This window comes from Hemiscyllium ocellatum, chromosome 16, assembly GCF_020745735.1.
Source record: "Hemiscyllium ocellatum isolate sHemOce1 chromosome 16, sHemOce1.pat.X.cur, whole genome shotgun sequence".
Taxonomy (NCBI): domain Eukaryota; kingdom Metazoa; phylum Chordata; class Chondrichthyes; order Orectolobiformes; family Hemiscylliidae; genus Hemiscyllium; species Hemiscyllium ocellatum.
This window is the reverse complement of record NC_083416.1, coordinates 69,988,188-70,013,426: the sequence shown is the minus strand read 5'-3', so window position 1 is coordinate 70,013,426 and position 25,239 is coordinate 69,988,188. Positions and strand designations below refer to the sequence as shown.

General features: G+C 42.8%; 1 protein-coding gene and 1 long non-coding RNA gene across 3 annotated transcripts in view; one reads left to right on the top strand and one right to left on the bottom strand.

Moving 5' to 3' along the window:
* spry4 (sprouty homolog 4 (Drosophila)) overlaps positions 1-25,239 on the top strand; it is a 69,557-nt gene that overhangs the window by 21,356 nt on the left and 22,962 nt on the right. The window contains exon 1 of one of the 2 annotated variants that reach the window (XM_060836905.1): positions 23,987-24,114. The exons of the other annotated variant lie outside the window; for it this stretch is intronic. The gene's annotated coding sequence lies outside the window, so the exon portion shown is untranslated. Of the gene's footprint in view, positions 1-23,986; positions 24,115-25,239 lie in introns of those variants that run through there. 2 annotated transcript variants of the gene reach the window in all.
* On the bottom strand, positions 8,019-25,134 carry LOC132823255 (uncharacterized). Its single transcript, XR_009645518.1, has 3 exons — positions 25,068-25,134; positions 14,786-14,894; positions 8,019-8,470 (listed from the first exon to the last, which is right to left on the bottom strand). It is a non-coding gene; the product is annotated as an uncharacterized LOC132823255 (long non-coding RNA).

Genomic DNA, 25,239 nt, shown 5'->3' with positions numbered 1-25,239 from the left:
CAACCTAAGCAGCAAGTGATAGACTGAGCTAAGCAATGCCACAACCACTGAATCAGATCTAAGCTCCTGCTACATCCAGTTGAGAATGGGGGTGGACAATTAAACAACTCACTGAAGAAGGGGGTTCCACACACATACCTATCATCAATAATGGGGAAGCCTGGCATTATCCGTGAAAACATAAAGTATTTGCAACAAGCTGCAGCTGGAGGTGCCGAATGGATGATTCAGCTTAGCCTTCACCAGTGGATGCCAGCCTTACAGATGCCCATCTTCAGCAGATTTGATTCACTCCACATGATGTCAGAGAATTGCTGGAAGCACTGGATGCTGCAAAGGTTAAGGTGCTCTGACAACATTCTGACAAAAGTACGAAAGACTTGTCTATGTGAACCTGCTGGGCCACCAGCCAATCTTTCCATTACAGCTTACCAAACCGGCATCCACCTGACAATGAGAAAAATTGCCCTAGTATGCCTCGTCCAAAAATAGCAGAACCAATCCAACCTGGCCAATTACCATCTCATCAGTCTACTCTTGATCTTCAGTAAAGTGATGGAAGATGTCACCAACAGTGCTATTAAGCAGCACTTGCTTATCAAGAACATGACCTCTGATGCCCAGTTTCAGTTCTGCCAGGGCCACTCAGCTCCTGACCTCATTACAGCCTTGCTTCAAACATGGACAAAAGAGCTGAATTCCGGAGATGAGGTGAGAGTGACAGCTCTTGACATCAAGGCGCATTCCTATGAAGGGCTTTTGCCTGAAAAGTCAATTTTCCTGCTCCTTGGATGCTGCCTGACCTGCTGTGCATTTCTAGCATCACACTCTCAACTCTAATCTCCAGCATCTGCAGTCCTCACTTTTGCCATCAAGGTGCATTTGACTGGGCATCTAGGAGCCCTACCAAAACTGGAATCAATGCGTGTCAGGCAAACTCTCTGTTGGTTGGAGTTATACCTGGCACAAAGGTAGATGTTTGTGGTTATTGGAGGTCAATCATCTCAGCTCCAGGATATCTCAGCAGGAATTCTTCAGTACAATATCCTTGCCCTAACCGTCTTCAACTACTTCATCAATGGCCTTTCCTTCACCCTAAGGTCAGAAGTGGGGATGTTTGCTGATAACTACACAATTTCCAGCACCATTCATGATTCCTCAGATACTGAAGCTGTCCATGCTCAAATGCAACAAGACCTGGACAATATCCAGGCTTGGGCTGACAAGTAGCAAGTAACATTTGCACAACCCCAATATTAGGCAAAAACTGTCTCCAATAAGAAATGGAAACAATCCAATAACCCCCCCTTGACATTCAATGCATTAACATCACTAAATTCCCCACAATCAACAACATGGGGCTTGCCATTGACCAGAAACTGAACTAGAGATGCTGAATAAATAAGTGGCACGAATAACGGGTCAGAGGCAACAAATAACTCACTTCCTGACTTCCCAATTCTGGTTCACTATCTACAAGTCAGGAATGTAATGGAATACTCCTCACTTATAGTCATAGAGTCAAAGAGATGTACAGCATGGAAACAGACCCTTCGGTCCAAACCATCCATGCTGACCAGATATCCCAACCCAATCTAGTCCCACCTGCCAACACCTGGCCCATACCCCTCCAAACCCTTCCTATTCATATACCCATCCAAATGCCTCTTAAATGTTGCAGTTGTACCAGCCTCCACCACATCCTCTGGCAGCTCATTCCATTCACATATTACCCTCTGCATGAAAATGTTGCCCCTTAGGTGTCTTTTATATCTTTCCCCTCTCATCCTAAACCTATGCCCTCTAGTTCTGGACTCCCCGACCCTAGGGAAAAGACTTTGTCTATTTATCCTATCCATGCCCCTCATCATTTTGTAAACCTCAGCCTCTGATGCTCCAGGGAAACAGCCCCAACCTGTTCAGCCTCTCCCTATAGCTCAAATCCTCCAACCCTGGCAACATCCTTGTAAATTTTTTCTGAACCTTTTCAACTTTCACAATCCTCCCAGTAGGAGGGAGACCAGAATTACATACAATATTCCAAAAGTGCCCGAATCAATGTCCTGTAAAGCCATAACATGACCTCCCAACTCCTATACTCAATGCTCTGACAAATAAAGGAAAGCATAATAAACGCCTTCTTCACTATCCTATCTAACTGTGACTCCACTTTCAAGGAACTATGAACCTGCACTGCAAGGTCTCTTTGTTCAGCAGGTCCCTAGGACCTTACCATTAATTGTATAAATCCTGCCCTGATTTGCCTTTCCAAAATGCAGCACCTCACATTTATCTAAATTAAACTCCATCTGCCCACTCCTTGGCCCATTGGACCATCTGATCGAAATTCCATTTACTCTGAGCTAACCTTCTTCGCTGTCCAGTATACCTCCAATTTTGGTGTAATCTGCTTGCCTGGATAAGTGCAGCTCCAAAAACACTCAAGACTCTTGACGCCATCTTGGACAAAGCAGCCTACTCGACTGGTACCTCACCCACATACATCGACTCTCTCCACCACTGATACTCAGTAGCAAGATGCACTGCAAAACTCACCAAGGCTCCTTGAATAGTACCTTCCAAACCTATGACCACTCCCATCTAGAAGGATAGGGACTGCAAATACATGAGAACATCACCTTTGCTTTATTACAGGTGCTTTATAACTGTAAATTGTTGTTGGTGTTTAAAGAAAGAAATCCAACCCAAGTTCCAATTGCATTTTCTAAAAAATCGTACATTTTATTTCACTAAACAGCTGCCAAAATTGTCAAAAATTCTTTATCAAACAATTTTCATAAAATCATTTCATTATTGAAAGCATTGCAGCCACATCCAAAACCAAGGTGAAGTTAGATAGAACTTTACACACAACAGCCAACGATCATTCACCAAGCTGAAACTGAGATAGTAAAGCAGAAGCCTTGTAAAAATGTGTTCAGGTAGCAAACCAGACATTCTTTATGTTTGAAAATCAATATCCAATTGCATCATATTTCAGATGCTGTGATAACAAAACAGCATTGGAAATCCAGTAAAATAAAGAAATGAAGAATCTTTTTGGTGCCCTAAATATTGCTGCTGCTTAGAATTTTCACTTGGAAAACTGTGAGGTTCTCCTGGATAAATTACTGCATGAGATAGACACGAAGAAAAACAAGCAGCGGTCTGAGTATCCTTTCTCATTTTCTCATTGTGAATGGTGGAGTTAGAGAATTTATCAAACAGCTTAACCTATTTGCCATGCTGGTTTCTCAGGAAGATTCTGTGTTAAGCACCAATTTCCCTTTTCCAACATTTGCAGCATTACTCCAACTTCGAAGTTTTATCAAATAATGTTTTCTCTTTGGATCGCTTCATTTCAGCACTTCGTGATATCTCCCTCCTGGTGTTCAGCTTATTGCATTTAAGAGTAAGTCACTTGAGAACCTTTACTTCAGAATCCTCATTTTGCTTTATAAACAGGAACTCCGCACAGCTAGCACAACAAACACTTTAGAAAGTGTTTTAACCCTTACCCTGCTGAATAAACAGGGTCTCTGTTTTGTTTACAGAACAAATACTGTAGCTCATGGTTCAAGGTGCCAGTTGCAATACTTGTCACAATTGCCCTGGAAAACTCCTGTTTATTCAGCAGGGCAAGGGTTAAAATATTTGTCATAGTAGATGTTGTGCTGACTATACAGTTATCCTCTTTTATTTGTCAGGGTGACGATCAAAGTATTAATTGTGACACTCATGGATTTTTTGCTTGTTAAACCTTATCCTGCAGAACATGCACAATGTGTTTGCAAAATAAATACTTTAATTAATGCCTCCTCTGATGGCTCATTTGGTGAAGGCAGGAATTACTCAGCCATAGAACATAGAACATAGAAGGATACAGCGCAGTACAGGCCCTTCGGCCCTCGATGTTGCGCCGACCGAATCCTACCTAACCTATACTAGCCCAATAACTTCCAAATGCCTATCCAATGCCCGCTTAAATGACCATAAAGAAGGACCATTTTATTTATTATGTAACCAAGGTGAAAGGCCAATGCCCATGATGTAGGCCAGCATGATGACTGGTTTCAGAGAACAAAGTACATATAGTGAATGTTTAGAATGGCAGGTTTCAAAGCTGAAAGCTTGCAATAGGAAGATTACAATGAATCATGAATTCAGAAATATAAGGAAGTTACAGGGGGGAAGTGGATGAACATATATGTGGAGCATTGAAGGGAGACAGATATCCAGAGATGTTATGACAATACAGTACCGGCATTGATAAAAAAGAAGACTAGGAAATGTAGGAACAACACAGAAGGTGCAGATTGTGGGTAAGCAATTAGACTCAGGGGAGTACTTATAATACTTGACACTTTCACGAAGCTGAAGGCATCTGATTGATTAGCAATTGATGCTGAAGAAATCCGTGATGGGAATTATAATTGGCTGTGTGGGTGAGAATGGGAGTGGGAGTGCTTTGAAAATAGGGCTTCTGGACGGCATCTGAGAGTCCTGCTGGTATTCTTAAAGTGGTGGTGGGGGGTGTGGGGGGTGTGGGGGGGGGGGGTGGGTGTTGAGGGCAATGGGGGGGTAGTGTGAAGTGGACGGGGGAGAGCTGAGAACCTGCTTCCTTCCAGTTAACAGCTTGTAAAGCTCTTTGAGAAAGACAGGGACGGCCAGACGATATTTGTAAATCATGTATCACCAATCCTGCCCTGTCTGCTACATATTAGAGCACATCTGTTGGGTTCAGTGCAGGGAGAAATAATGTAATAGTGTTCATAAGAAGCTTTTGTGTCAGAACAGGTGCAGTAACCTTCTACTGGCTTTTTAGCCACTTCTCCATATTGCCGCTTGTGACCCTCCAATGCGGTGCGTTCTGTTTTTTTGCACCACACCCCAAATAAAAGAAAATCACTGTGACTGTTGGAAATTCAAAGCAAGCATAGGAAATGCTGGAGAAACTCAGCAGGTCTAGCAGCATCATACGGGACTTGAAACGTTAACTGTGTTTCTCTCTTCACAAATACTGCCAGACCTGCTGAATTTCTCCTGCATTTTCTGAGTTTGCACCAGGACCCCAATCTGGCTGGTGGATGCTTTTGCTCCTGCAGAGCTCAACAAAGCTAATTGGAGCCATGGCCATGGCTGGCCTAACTAATATGTGAAGATTGAATTATCTGGGTTTCAGAAATCAGCCTTAGGATCTGGAAATTATCTGGGAATCAGACTCCCCATCCCCAGTTGAAATTGACTACTCATCTCAACTGAGTTGAAATGTACATAATGTGACAGGACTGGACAAAGTGGGTGTTCCTGTTGGCAGGGTCTTAAAATACATGTTAGGCCAGTTAGAACTGAAATATAGGGAGATTTAATCACTCAGAGGGTGGCGGACCTGGCAAATTCTCTATTACATGGAGGCCAAGTCTCTGAATGTGTTTAAGAAAGAATATAATTGATACCTCATCACAAAAACCTTCAAGGAGAGATTGGGAAAAAAACATAGATCCAATTGCTGTAATCTTGTTAGAAGAAAATAGGAGCAGAAGCAGGCCAATTGCCCTGTTAAGCCTGCTCCACCATGGAATACGATCATTGCTGATTATCAAGTAAAGCATCAACCATAATCATATTAAATGGTACAGCATGAATTCTGAACAGAGTGGCCAACTCCTGCTCCTATTTTGTTTCTGACAATATCACAGCAAGGAGCCTTAGAACCTGCAAAATGGGATGGTACTGTGGTCAGAAATATTTTTAAGGGATTCTTTTGAAACTTTCTTAAAGGGGTAATGAACTAATTGCACAGAGGCTGGTATCCTGTCACCAAGGCGGCCTTTATTTACATGTGCACAGTACATTGGCTATGGCCAGCCAGCTCAGAATCAGTCCCTGAACTGAAGAGGTTCTGAATCCCTGATTTTTTAAAAATTATTTTTCACTTTTAAAACTATTTTCCCCTGAACCAAGGAGAGTTTAAATCTCCTCTTTATATTCTTTTTATCAACCCCACAAAGCCGTCTAACAGCGGGAGTGCTTATTTAATCCTCAGCATCCATGTCGTGTGTATACAGGTATCGGACACAGTGAAGAACAATGAGGGCAATAATCTTTATTCATTTTCCACCGCCAGGAAGAAAAGAAACACCCAAGTGGCCAGTGACAAGCAGTGGCCTTTGCAACACTCATCAAAAAGGTGAAGGGGTGGGCAGTGAATAAATCAAAATGGAGTCAGAGGGGGATATAAAACACTCCACACCCTGCGGTGCCCACCTTTCACTGAAAGCCTTGATGCTGTTGGTGGACACCACGTGTTCCTTCTACAGGGGCACCTGGGCTGGGAATCCCTATTTAAATTTTTTTTTCTTTTTTTTAGTGAAATAACTCCACAGAGGCCAGTATCCCGCCACCAGGTATCCCTTTATTACTTGTGGAGGATAGTAGCTGATCCAGATCCCTCAGAGCCAGCTCTCAGACAGAACAGAATCTCTGACATTCCTGATTTTTTTTTACCCCCACACTAACTGCGGTAGTGCTTATTTTTTTTCCCCAGCATCCATGTTGTGTGTGTGCAGGTGGGAGACACAGTGAAAGACACAAGGTGAACGAATCTTTATTCAGTTTCCACCACCACGAAGAAAGGAAACACCCGAGTGGCCAGTGACAAGCAGTGTCCTTCACATCAAAGGGCAATGCTGTGTGATCAAACAGTGAAGGGGAGGGCAGGGATTAAATCAAAATAGAGTTGGAGGGGGAAATAATACACTCCACTCCCTGCGGCGCCCACCTCTCCCTGAACAACTCCAGGGTGTTGGTGGACACCATGTGCCCCTTCTCCTGAGACACCTGTGCTGGGAATCCCTGTTTATTTTTTTTTCTCTTTTCTTTTTTTTAATCCCAACACCCATGGTGTGTGTGTGTGCAGGTGTGAGACACAGTGAGAGACACAAGGTGCACGAATCTTTATTCAATTTCCATCACCAGGAAGATAAGAAAACACCCGAGTGGCCAGTGACAAGCAGTGCCCTTCACATCAAGGGGCAATGTTGTGTGATCAAACAGTGAAGGGGAGGGCAGGGACTGAATCAAAATAGAGTTGGAGGAGGAAATAATGCACTCCACTCCCTGCGGCGCCTACCTCTCCCTGAACAACTCCAGGGTGTTGGTGGACACCATGTGCCCTTTGTCCAGAGATACCTGCGCTGGGAATCCCTTTTTTTTCAAAAAGGAAAACACCCAAGTGGCCAGTGACTCCTGTCTAATTTTTTTAAAATTAACCCCCACACTACCGCCTAACTGTAGCAGTGCTTATTTTTCCCCAGCACCCATGGTGTGTGTGTGCGCACAGGTGTGAGACACAGTGAGAGACACAAAGTGCATGAATCTTCATTCAATTTCCACCACCAGGAAGATAGGAAAACACCCAAGTGGCCAGTGACAAGCAGTGTCCTTCACATCAAAGGGCAATGCTGTGTGATCAAACAGTGAAGGGGAGGGCAGGGACTAAATCAAAATAGAGTTGGAGGGGGAAATAATGCACTCCACTCCCTGCGGTGCCCACCTCTCTCTGAACAGCTCCAGGGTGTTGGTGGATACCATGTGCCCCTTCTCCAGAGATACCTGCGCTGGGAATCCCTGTTTATATTGGTCAGCCAGGGCTTCCTGATTGTCCCAGACTAATAATCCCAATCAAGGATTGCATAGGCAATAAGATCCAGCTACACATACCCTTTACAATTTTGATGTTTATTTTTTGGTTTTGAGGGGTTCCCTTATCATTCTCACAAACTTCTTCATTACTGCAGTAATGTAGTAACATTGCTTTCTGTATTTGGCTTGTCATTTGGATATTTGGACTTATACAGAGGCAGAATTACAAGAATTTATTAATGACTTCAAAAATCAAGATGTGTCCATTAAACTTAAGTGAAAGCCTTAATTTCGCAGACAGCACAGTTTGGACATGGCACGAATATCTGACATAGTTCTACATACAAAAAAAAATCACCATTTTAAATGTACCTTTTAACGCCTGAGGTGAGGTCAAATCAAATTCATCTTCATCACAATTCTGGAAGATTTTAAGCAGGCACTTGTCATTTATCTGCATCACAGATCTTTATCTTAGATTTAACTGTAATGATTGATCTAGCATTGATATTGATCTCACATCAGTTGCTATTTTTGTTTGGATGAGCGTTCCAATCTTTTATCATCTCATTCCTGAAAGACTCTGCTCGATGTTGATTCCAAGTCCTAGACATGCTTAAATTAATTGTTGATTTACCTCATTACATTTCTTTCATTACAACAGTGACTGCACTTGCAAAGTATTTTTTTCAAGCTTTCGACATGTGTTCATTCATGCTGATGACAAAGAAGAAGACAGGAAGAGACCACAGGGATTATTCAAACTCCATTTGTTGGTTTGAATGATGGCACATGTGATATATGGATGATGTGGTCATCACAAAAGCTAGAGAAAATAAAGAGGAATGTTTCCATTTAGGGTATACTAACCTTTGATTTGACAGGTCATTATAGCAAAACAGTGGCCAAGAATAGTTTTTATTTAAACTTAGCTGCTTTAGCAAGGATTTGAATCAATTCTCCAGCTGGTTTGAACATTATATTGTTATATCATCCTGTCAATGATTGATACTGTGAAGAAAGTAGGAAGAAAGTCCTGCTGGGGCTTGTGAAGGAGAAATGTAGCATATTTAAACAGCTCCTTCAGGGAACCAAGTTGGATTTGTAGGACAGCAAAGTTCCTTTACACTGTACTCACCCTCCTCAGGTAGATGCTCCCTCACGGCCTCTTTCCCTTCTCCCTCTTCACCATGGCAGACAGACATTGCCTTACAGACTCTTCTTCTTGCCCGTCAGTGGTGGAAAGATGCTCCCACACACCCTGTCTATATCCACCAAGCTCCCCAGAAAGGCATTCTGTCTTCCACCCCCTGCATGCTCCGCCCCAGTACTCCAGTTCCCAAGTTGATATGCTGCCACTCACCTTCCCTCTGCTTCCCAATCACCGAGTGTTGTCCTCTCCTGCTTGCTGCTGATAGCCTCTGAACTCACAAACAGTAAATGTAGGAGAGAAACAGCCTGTGAATGGAAGAGCAGTGCCTCACTAAACCTATCATTTCCATTTGTGGTGGGTGACTTTTCTCAGATTTGTTGCTTGAACGTTCTCAGATTTTCGAGGAAGAATTCACCTGTTGCTCCTGTGCATTTTGAACACTCAGGAAGTCACCCTCTTCAATAACCAAATCTAGTAAACTCTGCCTGCAAGGTGGGAATCAGCTGAAAACAGGATCAGACTCGGAAGGGTGGTTTCCTCCATGACTTTCTGCTCTACTCCAAATGTATGTTACATCTCACAGTCGGTATGGCAGTACATCTTTAAGATTCACAGTACATCAGTACGTATCAAGGTACATGCTTGTCACTATATTGCAGTATGATCTGGGGTAGAAAAACTCTCATACTTCATCTTAACTCAGATCATTTGAAGCATGACACCCTACTGGAAGCATGTTCCTCTGTTGTAATCTATTAGCTTAATATTAGCCCAGATACTTTGGTGTATGAGTAATGTAATGCTTGTATATAACTGTTTGCTGGAATAAATATGTCAAATTAGTTAATACCATGATCTCCACTCCCAGTTTCCTAAGTTACAAATGGTAACATCCACATTACTGCATCAAGTTAAAAACCCTATTGGAGGCAAAATCATACTGAACACCTCCAATGTTTCCCATATCAGCTCTCCAAGCAGTAATATCTGACCCTTACTGCCACTGCCTTCAAGATCCAAGGTCCCAAACACTCCTTCTGGGAAAAGCAGTGATTTACCTGGAATTCTTTCAATTTAGTCAGCTGCGTTTGCTGTTCTCATTGCAGTCTGCTCTATATCCAAGAGACCTGACAGAGACTGGGCGACTACTTTGTGGAATAGTTGCATTCAATTTGCCTGCATGAACTTGAGCTTCTGGTCACTTGTCATGTCAATTTTCCACCTTGCTGTGGGGCTGACCACTCTAACCTTAGTGATGATGACAGTTTTACAGTTCTGATGAAAGGTCATCTTGACCTGAAATGCTAATTCTACTTCTCTCTCCACAGTTGTCTGACTTGCTGAGCATTTCCAGTGCTTTCTATTTGTATTCCATGATCTTCCATGACTAGCTTCACACATAAACCTTTGGACAAGACACTAGAGGGCAGTAAGCATTGTATTTCAGCAGGTTACATGGTGCAGACTGGTGCTATTTAACTGTGATTCCCTGACCTTTTCTTTTTCCACCTTGTTTGTGAAGAGAGGATTTTAAAAAGTGATAGAGTTAAGTTGAAGAGTTAGAAGTTAGCAATTTGTATTTCCTGATTGCTATTGGCTAAAGACAACTTGCTTATAACAATTATTTTATTGTTCAGTACACAAACCTGATGAATGTTTTCTTTTAACCTGAGTTCATTGGTCAGGTAAATTGGGGACTTTGAATAGTTTGACTAAATCGTTTCACACTTGTGATGACTCCAGAAATGATGAGTTTGAATCCAAGCACACTTCCCCCATGAGTTGTGACACCAAGATTGAAATGCCAAGGGGTTCAGTAGGGAATCAAGAGTAGCATCCTATCACACTTTCAGTGATTGTTTCCAAATTTCCAGTGCCCTTTGGGTAAAAACAGTTTTGCCTCAAATCCCCCTTAAACCTCCTTTCTCTTACTGTAAATCTGTGTCCCTGGTTATGCTCCTCTCAACTAAAGGGAATAGGGAATTCCTCTATCTGGACCCTTCATAATCTTATATTCCTAAGTCAGGCCATTTCTGCTTCAAAGAAAACAACTCTGACCCATGCAATCTTTTCTTATAACTAAAATTCTTCAGTCCATGCAACATGCTAGTAAATTTCATCTGTATCCTCTCTAGTGCAATAATATCTTTGCTATAAATGTAGTGACCAAAACTGGACACAGTACTCTAGCTGTGGCCAAACTAGAATTTTATACAGTTCCAGTCTATAGCATTCCCCCATCTTGCCCAGAGACATGTAATAATCTCTCTAAGCAGGTTGATTAGAAAAACACCTGAAAAGCTACATCATATTTAAATAGCATTTGCAATGTGTTGGTCAATGTTATGTGGGAGAGGTAAGTTGGTAAAGTGTAAGCTAGAGGGATGGTAGGTGGCAGGGTTGCTTGAGATGCAGGTAGTGAGTGGTGAGGTTGTGACCAATCTAATTGGTAGGAAGGAGGAGGTTAGTCAGAGTGTTTGAGGTTAGGAACTCAGATGATCATGGAGGTTTGGATTATTGGGATGGTGGCGTGTGGAGTCAGGAGGTGGAGGATTGGGTTGGAATCAAGTATGACAAAGAACAAATTCCTGATGAAGGGCTTATGCCTGAAATGTCGATTCTCCTGCTTCCTGGCTGCTGCCTGACCAGCTGTGCTTTTCCAGCACCACATTCTCGACAAAGAACAAAAACAGTTCACCACAGCACCAGGCCCTTTGACCCAGCAAGCCTGTGCCTTGTTAAGCTAAAAGCTATGGTGGCATGGTGGCTCAGTGGTCAGCACTGTCGCCTCACAATGCCAGTGACCTGGGTTTGATTCCACCCTCAGACAACTGTCTGGGTGGAGCTTGCACATTCTCCCGGTGGGGTTTCCTCCAAAGTGTTCTGGTTTCCTCCAATAGTTTGAAGATGTGCAGGTTAGGTGGACTGGCCATGGGGAATACAGGGTAGGGGGCTGGGGCGGGTGCTGGGTGTGATGCTCTTTGGAGGTCAGTGTGGACATGATGGTCAGAATGGCCACACTGTGGAGATTTTAAAAAAGTGTTTCACCTCTATTCAGTTGGTATCCTGCCTCTTGGTATTTCTGTCAAAGTGCTCTTAAACTCTGCTGTTATATCTTTTTTTTAACCATCCCCACTGGCAGCCCACTTATTATCCTGTCTGCAAAAAAAAATGGTTAGGAAAATCATGAAGGATTCGAGGGTTGGGGTGGCCAGAGGATTATGTGGAAGATAATCTGGGATTGGGGGTTGGTCGAGCTTTACAGGCAAGTAAAGGGTGGGGGAGTTTGTATAAATTACCAGGATTAAGAATTTATTTCTTTCCGTCTAACATTTCCTGAGTAAATACCCAGGTGAGTGAGTCAGAACCCTTTCAAGTCTCCGACTAACTCACAGTTGCAGCCGTTCTCGGAGGCTAATAAACACAATTGCCCACCAGAAGTTTTTAATCATCCCAATGTCCATTACACTGTCATTACACTGAGACTTCCAAGGAATCCCGCGCATCTTCAGGGTACACCGGATCTCTGACCACCTGGAGACTGGAATATCTGGGGCATCGCTCCATATTTCACTGGCCTCTCAGTGCGCTGTATTTTTGTTTTGACCGCAGCCTTTTCTATAACAAGCTCTCCGGGATAAACAGTAAGAAATCAGCAGCCAGCCACAGGAAGCTGATTAGTCGCCAGGCCACCAAGACTTTTAACACCTTGAGAAGCAACACCCACCCACATGCTCCAGGAAATGGGAGGGACTGGCCTTCTCTTTCTCACCAGTTTCCTAATTATTAACAACTCGGTGTCAGTCTAACAACTTCAAAATGAAACAAAGACAAAGAAACAACTTGGGTGTCTTGAGGGGGGGTGTGGGGAGGGGTGAGATTTCAGCTCAGCAAAGTGAAAATGCAGGTGAAATTAACGCCGCCAATTAATTCCCTCTTTGAATTTCACTGACAGCGCATTCTTTCCCTTTTAACATTGATTCAATTCCCGAGTGAGGTCTGCATTGTGTCACCCCCGCCCACCCCCCAACCAAATACCAGCATCTAGCCAAGACTGAAACTCAGCCTCCAGCCATGCGTTTAATGGTGTTATGACATTTCCTCCTAGTGTACACGTGACCCGTGGCTAAAGACCAGGGACCACCTTTGCTTTACACCTGTCTCTCCAGGAAACAAAGGACGCCAATGTTGTGACTTAGAAGTTACTGTGCTGTTGCTCTTGACGTGCAGCGGTGCAGCTGGATTTAAAAGGTCAAAGGTCGTTGTGAACCGTGTCAACATTTCAGATGTCAGATTAGTATCTGGAGTGGGATGTACAAGACACCTCTGCAAGAGTTTAAGGCCAGTTTTTTGTACCCTTGATTCTGCATAAGCGAAGATAAAATGTCACGACTGGTTAATCTGATCAAGGGGGGTAGCACAGACTAGAGTACGCCAGGGCTCTCTCTAACAACAACCTTGGCACTTGAGATCATGGCATGCAATTTTACCAAGTATGGTTTTTTAAGATTGTTTAACCTCAGGAGAGAGCTGTCAATGTAGATACATAATTTTCTGGTTATCAATGGTACCCTCAGATATAAAGGTGGAACCAATGGAATGATAAACCACTAAATAAAAGCTGAAAGAACTGGGGATGCTGTAAATCAGAAACAAAAACAGAAATTTCGACAGGTCTTGCAGCATCTGTGGAAAGAAATCAGACTTAACATTTCAATTTGAATGAATCTTCCTCAGAACTGAAGGAAAAGAATTGAGGAAGGGCCACTTGACTCAAAACATTAACTTTGATTTCTCTCCAAAGATGCTGCCAGACCTGCTGAGCTTTTCCAGCAGTTTCTGTTTTGTGTTCAGAATGGTAAACAAAATCTATTCAAAGTATTATTATTAATACTAATTTATTGAATTCATTTAGCACCTTTTAAGTGTTAAACATTCCAAGGCAATCCATAGGTTCATCATCAGACAAAAGTTCACACTGAGCTAAAGATAGAGACATTAAGTCGTGATCAAATTAAAGAGATGGGTTTTAGATATTTTCTTATCAATCTGTTCAGAGATATTACTTCACATCTCTGACACAGTTGCAGCTAGAAGAAAGTTTTTTTTATTTCAAAAATATACTTTATTCATAAAATTATTTTGATATCTATACAATTGGTGATGCCACACGTACATATACATTCCATTTCTTTACATAGAGAGTTCGGAATTAATCATTTGTATGTACAAGTCTGTACATTGATCAACCAGGTATTTTGCTGAGGTGTTAGCGGGGCCCGATTACTGAGTGGGCCCTCTGTTTTTCTTAGGCAGGCAGACCTTACACGGTGGTCTTTCCCCACCGCGCTTCAGACTAGAAGAAAGTATTATTAGAGGAAGAGACAAAGGAAAAGAGGGAGGGAGTTTTAAAGTAACCACTCTCTATTTTACCCTAACTATTACCACAGTACAACGGCATGGACAGGTTGGACTGAAGGGCCTGTTTCCATGCTGTAAATCTCTATGACTCTATATACCATGAAACAAATCTCATGTATACAGTCAGTAGGACCTCCTGTAAACTGTCTCTGAAATAGTGGAAGCAGATTGAAATAGAATTCAAGGGAGGGGGTGTGTATGTGCATGAAATTAACTGCTCTCTATATTAGATTTCTGCTTATCTCAGGTCCATGGTGAAAAGCAAACTGTTTTATGTGATGTAATGTTGAGAGACTGAATTATTCATGCAGCTGTTCTGATGGATGTGAGAAACTTTCATGTCATTAACTAGTTGTTAACCCGGGCTGTCAAATCCCTAGAGTGGTGTAAGACTGCTTTTGGAGGTGGTGTTTTCTTGAAATCTTATTGTTAAGTTTGTGGTTGCTATTTCTGTTAAAGGTGAATGTAAACTGCATTTAAGCAGTTATATTTATTTATTTAGTGAGCCCATGGACACAGAGCAAATGAATAGCCCAGTTAGCGACAGATAGAGTTCTTTAAGCCTACCTTCAGGTTAGTCAACGGATACTCCTCAACAATGTGAGTCATTGTTTAGATTACACCACAGCTGCAGTCTGGATGGTATTGGCAACCCCATAGATGCTGGGTAGCTGCTCTGTTACAAGTTAGAGAATAGATGAGAGAGAGACTATTTAATCAATTTTAGTGCATCCATTCACAATTACCCTGCCTCCCCCACACCCGCAACCGATATAATAAAATCCAAATAATTCCAGGTTTTTGATATTACAACAAACCCTGCATGTTCATTCTATGTGCAGGGTTTTGGGTCCTCTGCTGGGTCCAGGAGTGCAGGTCGGCCAGACGTATGAGCCATTTGGTTTGGTCATGACTCTGGGCCATCTTCTGTGCAGCAGGGTCAAGGGAATGGCAGGGCCACACTCATGCGAACAGCAGGTAGCTGACACAACTCAATAAGAGCCCACCGAGGTCAGGTAAGGGAGGCTGACTGGGCTTTGCTAAGTTCTGATGGACATCTGGGGAGGAAGGTGTAGTTAGGTGTCTGGAGATACCCTCTTGGTTATCAATCCAAGGAGCTGGACCTTCCTCTCAGAAACAACCACTAACCAACCTGATTGTGGTGGCCACATTTCAAGATCCATTTTTTAAATTTGGTGTATTCACAGAATAGAATCCCTACAGTGCAGATAGAGACCATTCAGCCCATCAAGTCCAAAGAGCATCTGCCCTGAAATCCCCCACCTTATCCCTGCATTTCCCATGGCCAATTCACCTAACCTTCACAGAGTCATGCAGAGTGGCAACAGGCCATTTGGTCCAACTAGTCCACGCTACCCATGTTCCAAGCTAAACTAGCCCCACTTGTCTACATTTCACCCATATCCTTCCAAACCTTTCCTATTCATGTATTTATCCAAATGTCTTTTAAATTCTGTGCCTGTACCTGCATCCACCACATCCTCTGGCAGTTCATTCCACACATGAACCACTCTGTGTAAAAAGCTCTGTGTTGCCCCATGTCCTTTTTAAAACTTCCTCTTCTCACCTTAAAAATATGCCCCCTAGTTTTGAATTCCCCCACCCTACGGGAAAGACTCTTGGTATTCACCTTATCTATGCTCCCCATGAGTTTATAAAACTTGATAAGCTCACTCCCCCAAATTCTTATGTTCCGTGAAAAAAATCCCAGCCGACCAGCATATTTTTATAACTCAAAGCCTCCATCCCCAGCAACAACCTGGTAAATCTTTTCTGAACCAACTCCAATTTAATAATGTCCTTCCTTTAGTGGGGCAACCAGAACGACACACAGAATAAGCCTCAGCAATATCCTGTACAACTTCAACATGATGTCCCAACTCCAATGCTTAAAGATCTGAGTAATGAAGGTAAGTGTGCTAAACACTTTTTTAACCACACTGTGACGCAAATTTCAACAAATTATGCATCTGAATTCCAAGGTCTGTCTGTTCTACAGCACTATCCAGGGCCATACCATTATTTAAGGAACAGGAAATTCGACGTTTCGGACAAAAGCCCTTCATCCAATGATAGGCTTTTGCCCAAAACGTTGAATTTCCTGTTCCTTGGATGCTGCCTGACCTGCTGCGCTTTAACCAGCAACACATTTTCAGCTCTGATCTCCAGCATCTGCAGACCTCACTTTTTACCCATACCATTATTTGTTTGTGTTATTAAAGTACAATACCTCACATTCATCCAAATTAAACTCCATCTGCCATTCCTCGGCCCATTGATCCAGTTGATCAAAATGTCTTGAAGGGAACATTCCTTCTGTGATACCATTCTCCATCCCTCAATCATCCCAACCTTCTGTGAGCAGAGCAGATGCAAAATCTTTTCTTTAATAGAGTCATTGCAATGCAGGAGACCATTTAGCCCATTGAGTCAATGATAGCTCTTTGTCAACCAATCTAATCCATTTCTTTCCCCTGCTCTATGCCTGTAGCACTGCAAGATAACTTGCCCTTAAGTGCCTATCCAAATTGCTTTCAAAAACACCCATCACCTTCACTTTCACTATACTGCTGGCCATTGTATTTCAGGTCAGTACCACTTGAAGTGTAAAGGATTTGTCCTCACATCCATGGGGATGCTTAATTGACCAGAATTAGAGGTGTTCATGTACCTTGGACCTCGAGGGAATAGCAGAGATAGGAAAGGATGAGGCCAAAGTGGAATTTATCCTTGGATGAGATCTGAGGTAGCGATGTGGGAGTGGGAAAATAAATTATTGCAGCTGTCAGAGGGAAATTGACAAACACATTTGTAAGGAGATCTGTTATTTGTAAGAATAATAGGATGATTATGGTAGGGGATATTAACTTTCCAAACATAGACTGGAATTGCAACAGTGTTAAGGGTTTAGATGGAGAGGAATTTGTTGAGCATGTACAAGAAAATTTTCTGATTCAGTATGTGGATGTACCTACTAGACAATATGCAAAACTTGACCTACTCTTGGGAAATAAGGCAGGGCAAGTGACTGAGGTGTCAGTCGGAGAGCACTTTGGGGCCAGCAACCGTAATTCTATTAGTTTTACAATAGTGATAGAAAAAGATAGACCAGATCTAAAAGTTGAAGTTCTAAATTGGAGAAAGCTCAATTTTGACAGTTTCAAAAGCTGGTTGGGGGCAGATGTTCACAGGGAAAGGGGCGGCTGAAATATGAGAAGCCTTCAGAAATGAGATAACGAAAGTCCAGTGACAGTTTATTCCTGTTAGGGTGAAAGGAAAGACTGGTAGGTATAGAGAATGCTGGATGACTAAAGAAATTGAGGGTTTGGTTCAGAAAAAGAAGGAAGCATATGTCAGGGATAGACAGGATAGATCAATCCTTAGAGTATAAAGGCAGTAGGAATATACTTAAAGAGGGAAATCAGGAGGGCAGAAAGGGGACATGAGATAGCTTGGCAAATAGAGTTAAGGAGAATCCAAAGAATTTTTACAAATATATTAAGGACAAAAGGGTAAATAGGGAGAGAAAATAAGGCCCCTCAAAGATCAGCAAGCGGCCTTTGTGCGGAGCCGCTAGAGATGGGGGAGATACTAAACAAGTATTTTGCATCAGTATTTACTCTGAGAAGGACATGGAAGACAGAGAATGAAGGGAAATAGATGGTGACATCTTGAAAATTGTCCATATTACAGAGGAGGAGGTGCTGGATGCCTTGAAACACATAAAAATGGATAAATCCCCAGGACCTGATCAGGTGTACCCTTGAACTGTGTTGGAAGCTAGGGAAGTGATTGCAGGGCCTCTTGCTGAGATATTTGTTTCATCAATAGTAACAGGTGAGATGCCGGAAGACTGGAGGTTGGCTAATGTGGTGCATCTATTTACGAAAGGTGGTAAGGACAAGCCAGGGAACTATAGACCAGTGAGCCTGACATTGGTGGTGGGCAAGTTGTTGGAGGGAATCCTGAGGGGCAGGATGTACATGTATTTGGAAAGGCAAGCACTGATTATGGATAGTCAGCATGGCTTTGTGCATGGGGTCTTAGAGAGTGTCACTGAACAAAGAGACCTTGGAGTGCAGGTTCATAGCTCCTTGAAAGTAGAGTCGCAGGTAGATAGGATCGTGAAGGCGGCGTTTGGTGTCCTTTCCTTTATTGGTTAGAGTATTGAGTACAGATTTTGGGAGGTCATGTTGAGGCTGTACAGGACATTGGTAAGGCCACTTTTGGAATATTGCATGCAATTCTGGTCTTTCTACCAGAAGGATATTGTGAAACTTGAAAGGGTTCAGAAAAGATTTACAAGGATGTTGCCAGGGTTGCAGGATTTGAACTCTCAGGAGAGGTTGAATCAGCTAGGGCTGTTTTCCCTGGAACATTGGAGGCTGAGGGGTAACCTTATAGAGGTTTATAAAATCATGAGAGGCATGGATAGGGTAAATAGATAATGTCTTTTCCCTGGGGTGGAGGAGTCCAGAATTACAGGGCATAGGTTTAGGATGAGAGGGGAAGGATATAAAAGAGACCTAAGAGGCAATGTTTTCACGCAGAAGGTGGTGCATGTGTGGAATGGGCTGCCAGAGGAAGTGGTGGAGGCTCGTGCAATTGCAACATTTAAAAGGCATCTGGATGGGTATATGAATAGGAAGGGTTTGGAGGGATATGAGCTGGGTGCTGGCAGGTGGGACTAGATTGGGTTGGGATAACTGGTCAGCATGGATGAGTTGGAACAAAGGGTCTGTTTCCATTCTGTACATCTCTGTGACTCTATGATGCTCCAGCTACAATTGGACAGTTAAGAATAAAATCAGTTGGATGACAGAAGAGACGCTTTTGAAGAGGATGTGGTCAACCAAATCAAAGACGATGTACAGGTTGAGAAGGATAAGTGGGAATAATTTACTTCTATCCCACTCATAAGAATATCAACTGTGATGCTGTTAAGAGTGGTTTATTTTATTTGTTCATGAGATGTGGATGTCACTAGCTAAACTAGCATTTATTACCCATCCCTAATTGCCTAGGGACCAGTTAAGAATCAAAAACATCGCTAGAGGTCTGGAGTCACGTATAAGCCAGGTGGGATATGGACATCAGATTTCCTTCACATTGAACAGTAGTGAAAGATGGGTTATTTTAACAATTGACACTGGTTACATGGTTGGCATTATGATGTAAAGTAGCGAATTCAAATTTTCTAGCCTAGTAATGAAGAATGAATGACTATATATCCAAGTTAGGATTGTGAGCAATTTAGAGACGATGCTTATTGAATGATTATTTGGATAAAAGTAATGTACAGGGAAGTGGGTTGAAGGCAAGACATTGGTACTAAGTAATAGAACCAGTGAAGGCCCAATGGCCTCTGGTAGCATTGATGTTGGTAGTTAAGCAGTTGTTTTCATGATCCATAGTTTTTGCTATTTGGTTGAGATTCTGTGATTCTGATTTTTTGACCATAATTGATTTTGAACATTCAGGGTGACAGAGTCCTTCTATTGTTCTGTTTCATTTTGCAGCCTCTTCTAACATTGCACCGAGTATAGGAGTTGAGACATCATATTGTGGCTTACAAGACATTGCTAAGGCCACTTTTAGAATACAGTACTGCATTCAGTTCTGGTCTCCCTGCTATAGGAAAGGTGTTGTTAAACTTGAAAGAGTTCAGAAAAGATTTGCGAGATTGTTGCTGGTATTGGAGGTTTGAGATATAGGAAGAGGCTGAATAGGCTGAAGCATTTTTCCTGGGAACTTCGGAGGCTGAGAGGTAACCTGAAAAATCATGAGCAGAATGGACAGGGTGAATACCCAAGGTCTTTTTTCCCAGATTAGGGGAATCCAAAATTAGAGGGTGAGAGGGGAAAAATGTAAAAGGGACCCAAAGGGCAACTTTTTCACATAGAGGGTGGTGCATGTATGGAATAATCTGCCAGAGGAGGTGGTGGAAGTGGACAATTACAACATTTAAAAGAGGTTTAGATGGGTACATGAATAGTAAGGATTTAGAGGGATATGGGCCAAATGATGACAAATGGGATTAGATCAGTGTAGGATATCTGGTCGGCAGGGATGAGTTGGATGGAAGGATCTGTTTCAGTGCTGTATGACTATGACTCAGAATGAAAGAGAGTTCCTTTACCTGCAACACAGGAGAAACTAAAGGTTATTTTTTCAATGCTGAGCTGCACAGCATGTTAATGCTCGATCAAGATTGATACAAGTGAGAACATTTGGTTCCACCAACACATTCCAACAGAGTTGAAATTGGCCCCTATCCTTGTGCATTCTGCAAAGGGAAAAAAACCCAAAAATGTATCTGCAGTTTGGGGCATAATCCAAAGGGGGCAGCACAGTGGATAACATTGCTACCTCATAGCACCAGGGTTCTGGATTTGATTCCTGCCTTTGGTGACTGTCTGTGTGCAGTTTGCATATTCTCCCCGTGTCTGTGTAGTTTCCACCAGGTACTCCAGTTTCCTCCCACGGTCCAAAGAGTTTCGGTGGATTGCCATGCTAAATTGCCTTGTGGTGTCCAGGGATGTGTAGGCTCAGTGGATTAGCCATGGTAAATGCAGCATTATGAGGAAAGGGTGGGAGACTGGATCTGGATGGGATGGTCCTTGGAGGGTCATTGTAGACCCAATGGGCAGAATGGTCTCTTTCTGCACCATCAGGATTCTATGAATGAGCAGTGCGTCATCAGCCCCTTGCTAACCTTTGTGGGCTCAAGAAATCACAGTCCAGTCAGTCTTGACTTGCCTCATTCCCCACTTAGAAAGGTTGTTGTTTAAACCTCCCTATGCAACCATAGATTTGACATTCCATGAGTCTCTCTCTCTCTCTCTCTTTGTAGACAGTTACTCAATTTATAGCTACAGCAATTTTTGGCTATCTCAGCCCTATTTTCAAGATATTTTGGAATGTCTCCAGTACCATTGTGGACACAGGAAACCACACAAAAATAAAGTATCCAGCACCTCCTTCATGACTTTTAGCTCAAGCTGATGAAAAAGCTGACACACATTTTTGTGATGAAGTTGGGAACACGTTCTTAACTATTCATTATTTGTCCAGTTAAAGACTTTAGCAAGTGAAAAAACGAGTGGGTCTGCTGATGTCCAACCCATCCACTGTATTACAGGTAAGTGGGCGGAAGGCAGCTATCTGGCCCTCTATCTGAATTTCTGTGACCCCACTCCTTGCCTGCAAATACAGAGTTGGGGGCTGTGAATCTCCCATCTTTTGTTCTCCTTACAGACACCTCTCAACCTGCAGCATACTTGTGAATTTTATTTTAAATTAGCATTTGGTTTTCCTTGAAAACAAACCTGAATCCTGTCTTCAAATTCACAGGAACATCAAGCAATACTGTGTACTAGTCTGCTATTTTCCACTGGCCTTCTTGCAATATTTCAGAGTAATTTATTTGCCGAATTTGATATCACTTGTGTTGGAATCCCATCCTTACTCACTCACACTTGGAATTAGACTCCAATTGCAGATGGCTCCTATGAACTGTTCTGAGATATGACAGCAGCTTTCATACATTTAATTGGCCTGAACCAACTACTGAGTTGATCTTCAATCCAATTAACAGATAACAAAAGATTTTTAAATTCATTCTTGGCATATCAGCATGGTGGGGAGGTGGCGGGGGGGGGGGGGGGGGGGGGGGGGGGGGTGGTGGTATTGCTGTTTTGCCTGACATCAGAAGTAGGTATGTGTTTTTCTTGAACTGCTGCAATCCACCCAGTGAAGGTAACCCTAAAGTACTGTTTCAAAATTCTGATCCACCCCGATGATGGATTATTCAAGTTGGGACAATATATGACATGTAGGTGGTCAACTGCCTTGCCTGTCAAGGTGTTCAAAGTTGCTGGTTTAGGAGTTGCTGCTGAATAACCCTTGCAAGGGTATATGGAGCCCTGAGGATATAGACAAGATTTAGTTCAATTGTACATCAAACAAACTGCTGATATGAAGACCTCTAATTTCGGAGGTTACCAACCACTGAGGCCAAAGTGCTGAGAAAATGGTCCAACTGGATAATCATGGAATGGAAAGATCACCAACATCTTCTTAAACCCCAATTCGTATCCCCTCCAACGATAACTCTGGACTTCTTGGTCACTAAGGTTGAGACAATCTGATTGGCTCCCTTTGCTACACCCCTCTCCTCACCAAACCAAGCTCCCACTAATGCTCCACCATCCTAACACTGAACATGCATATACTTTCCTGTAGTTCTGGCACTCATGCATTTAACTGTTCTATCTTTGGTGGCACGGCAATAGGTTGTTTAGGCTCAAAACTCTGGAATGTCCTCTGAACACTTCTCCCACTCTCTACCTTACTTTCCTCTTTTAAGACACACCTTGGAACTCACGTCTTTGAGCAAAGGTCATCTAACCTGATAATTTCTCACCTGTGCTTCCTCTAATTTTTCCAATGTTGTATGAATCTACATGGCAGGGACCTCTAGAACCAGACATATATGGGTCTGCACTGTCAGCAGTGTACACAGAAACTAGATTAGATTAGATTCCCTACAGTGTGGAAACAGGCCCTTCGGCCCAACAAGTCCACACCGACCCGCCGAAGCGCAACCCACCCATACCCCTACATATACCCCTTACCTAACACTATGCGCAATTTAGCATGGCCAATTCACCTGACCCGCACATCTTTGGACTGTGGGAGGAAACCGGAGCACCCGGAGGAAACCCACGCAGACACGGGGAGAACGTGCAAACTCCACACAGTCAGTCGCCTGAGGCGGGAATTGAACCCGGGTCTCTGGCGCTGTGAGGCAGCAGTGCTAACCACTGTGCCACCGTGCTGCCCACCAAACTCCGAATGGCTATGTGGCCGTGCAGCTTTGAGGGAACTTTGCTCCTTGTGGCTTGGTATCACTGTGTGTTTACAATTCTCCTGTGAATCACCTTGGGTTACTTTACTATGCAGAAGGATGAATGTTGACCCAGACAGCATGAGAACACTCTTCCAAAGAAGAGTCATACCTGACTCAAAATGTTAACAATTTCTCCCTTCACAGATGCTGCCAGACCAGGTTCAGCAACTCTTTTTTATTATTCGATTTTTTTTTGCTTTTTCCTGGAGAGTGCTATGGGATGTTTTACATCCATGAAAGGTGCAGTTTTTAGACAGACAGGAGCAAATTACTGCGGATGCTGGAATCTGTACTGAAAATGACAAATGCTGAAGGTCACAGAGGCAGCATGCATGGACAGACAGCAAGCTAACGTTTGGGGTCTAGATGAATCTAGTACTGAGAACGCTAAACTGGTGTGCACTTCTTTCATACCAGGAACATAAAAACATGGGAGATATTACATCTCTGGAGCCAATCCTCTCTTTCATCCGTACCAGGTCTGGCGTGGGATCAGTACAGGATCTCCTGATGAGAATCAATCTCTACTTTCTATCAGAATAAAACTTGAAAATGAGTGATTTTTTTTTCCCGAAGAAAACTTTAGCTGCAGTCTTCCCTCTCACAAATCTCTCGCTTTCAGCTTCCCTCTCTCAACACGCTTTTCCCTAAAAAAAACAAAATGCATGGCGAGTGGATCCAAACCATTCGGCAGCTGATACAATGCATCGTTGCTAAGTACAGAAACGGTCCATTTGTTATTATCGAACGATGTGCAGCCTTTCCTACCAACCCTCTGGTTTGTACAGTCCCCGGTCCTTCCGGCCTGTCAAAGGGATGATTGGCAGCAACAACACGCGAACAATAACAGCGACGAGCGATACATGGAGACTCTTATCAGTTGGAAACGCTCGGAAAGTCCAATCGAAAGAACAAGAGAGAAACTCCTAACATCCACTCACAGCCTCCCAGCTCCTGGTTCACGGTGAGTGCTTGGCTTCGGAACCAAACATCAGCTTCTTAAAGCAGATCTGCCCTTTGCAACGAGGCGGTGGGCTATACTCTCTGTCACTTTCTAAGTGAGAGGATTCTAATCTTGCAAAATAATATCGCTGAGTGGAATGTTATTGTTAAAATCTAACCATGTATTGAACTCTGTATTGTGTGCAACCACGGAGATTCAAATTATGTCACTTATAATATTCCCAGAATACAGTTTTCTTTTTAATTAAATCGCGCAAAAAGTAGGAATTCCCTCCCACCTCCGGTTAATTCATATTTAACTGGAAAAACAAATTTTTCTTGGTGAACTCGCCAGCATTGTTGCCTCTTGGCATTTCGCAAACTTGGACTCAGAAACACAAAACCCCCCACGATATTGTGAATGAATTTCTGTCCCCATCAAACATATCAAACTCTCAGCCGTTTTCATATTAAACTCATTTCACTGTGATTATTTACTGTGATGATACGGAATATAATGTTATTGTTTCCATCTGGAGCAACAAAGCTATTTTGAAAAAAAATGAATCGACACCTATCTTTCTTAAACTTGAGGGAGTGGGATGAAAAAAGTGTTTTTTTTAAAAAAAACAGATCAAATACTGCTTTAACTCAAGCCCTGTTAAACAAAAAGTGGTTCTCCAGCATTCAGTCTGACATAAAGTTCGGATTTGTTGCCTTTTCACTAGGTAAAGTGTGTATAGTTTCCCTTTCAAAAACTGTCTTAAATTCGCATTTTTAAAAAAAAGTTTTATTTTTCTATTTTTAAAACTTTGGACTTTGGCTCATGGACAACATTTGCTGCACGTTCAAACGGATCCATTCTCTCCCTTCCTTTTTGCAGCAGGGGGAGGGGAGGGGGGGCGCGGGGAGGAGAGCAGACAGTAGGATACTTTAGAGAAAATTACAATAATTTCCGTTCTGTGGTTTACTTACAAATGAACACATCCTGTCCTTTTGTGAGGCTCAGGGCGCCTGGCAGGCGCGCTGTCTGCACCAGTCCTGCTTAAAGAAAGAATTCTGCTTCCCCCTCCCAGTTCATACAAATTCAATCCATTCAGCCTTACTCTCCCGCACTGCTACCTAAATATTGGCCCCCGATGCCACA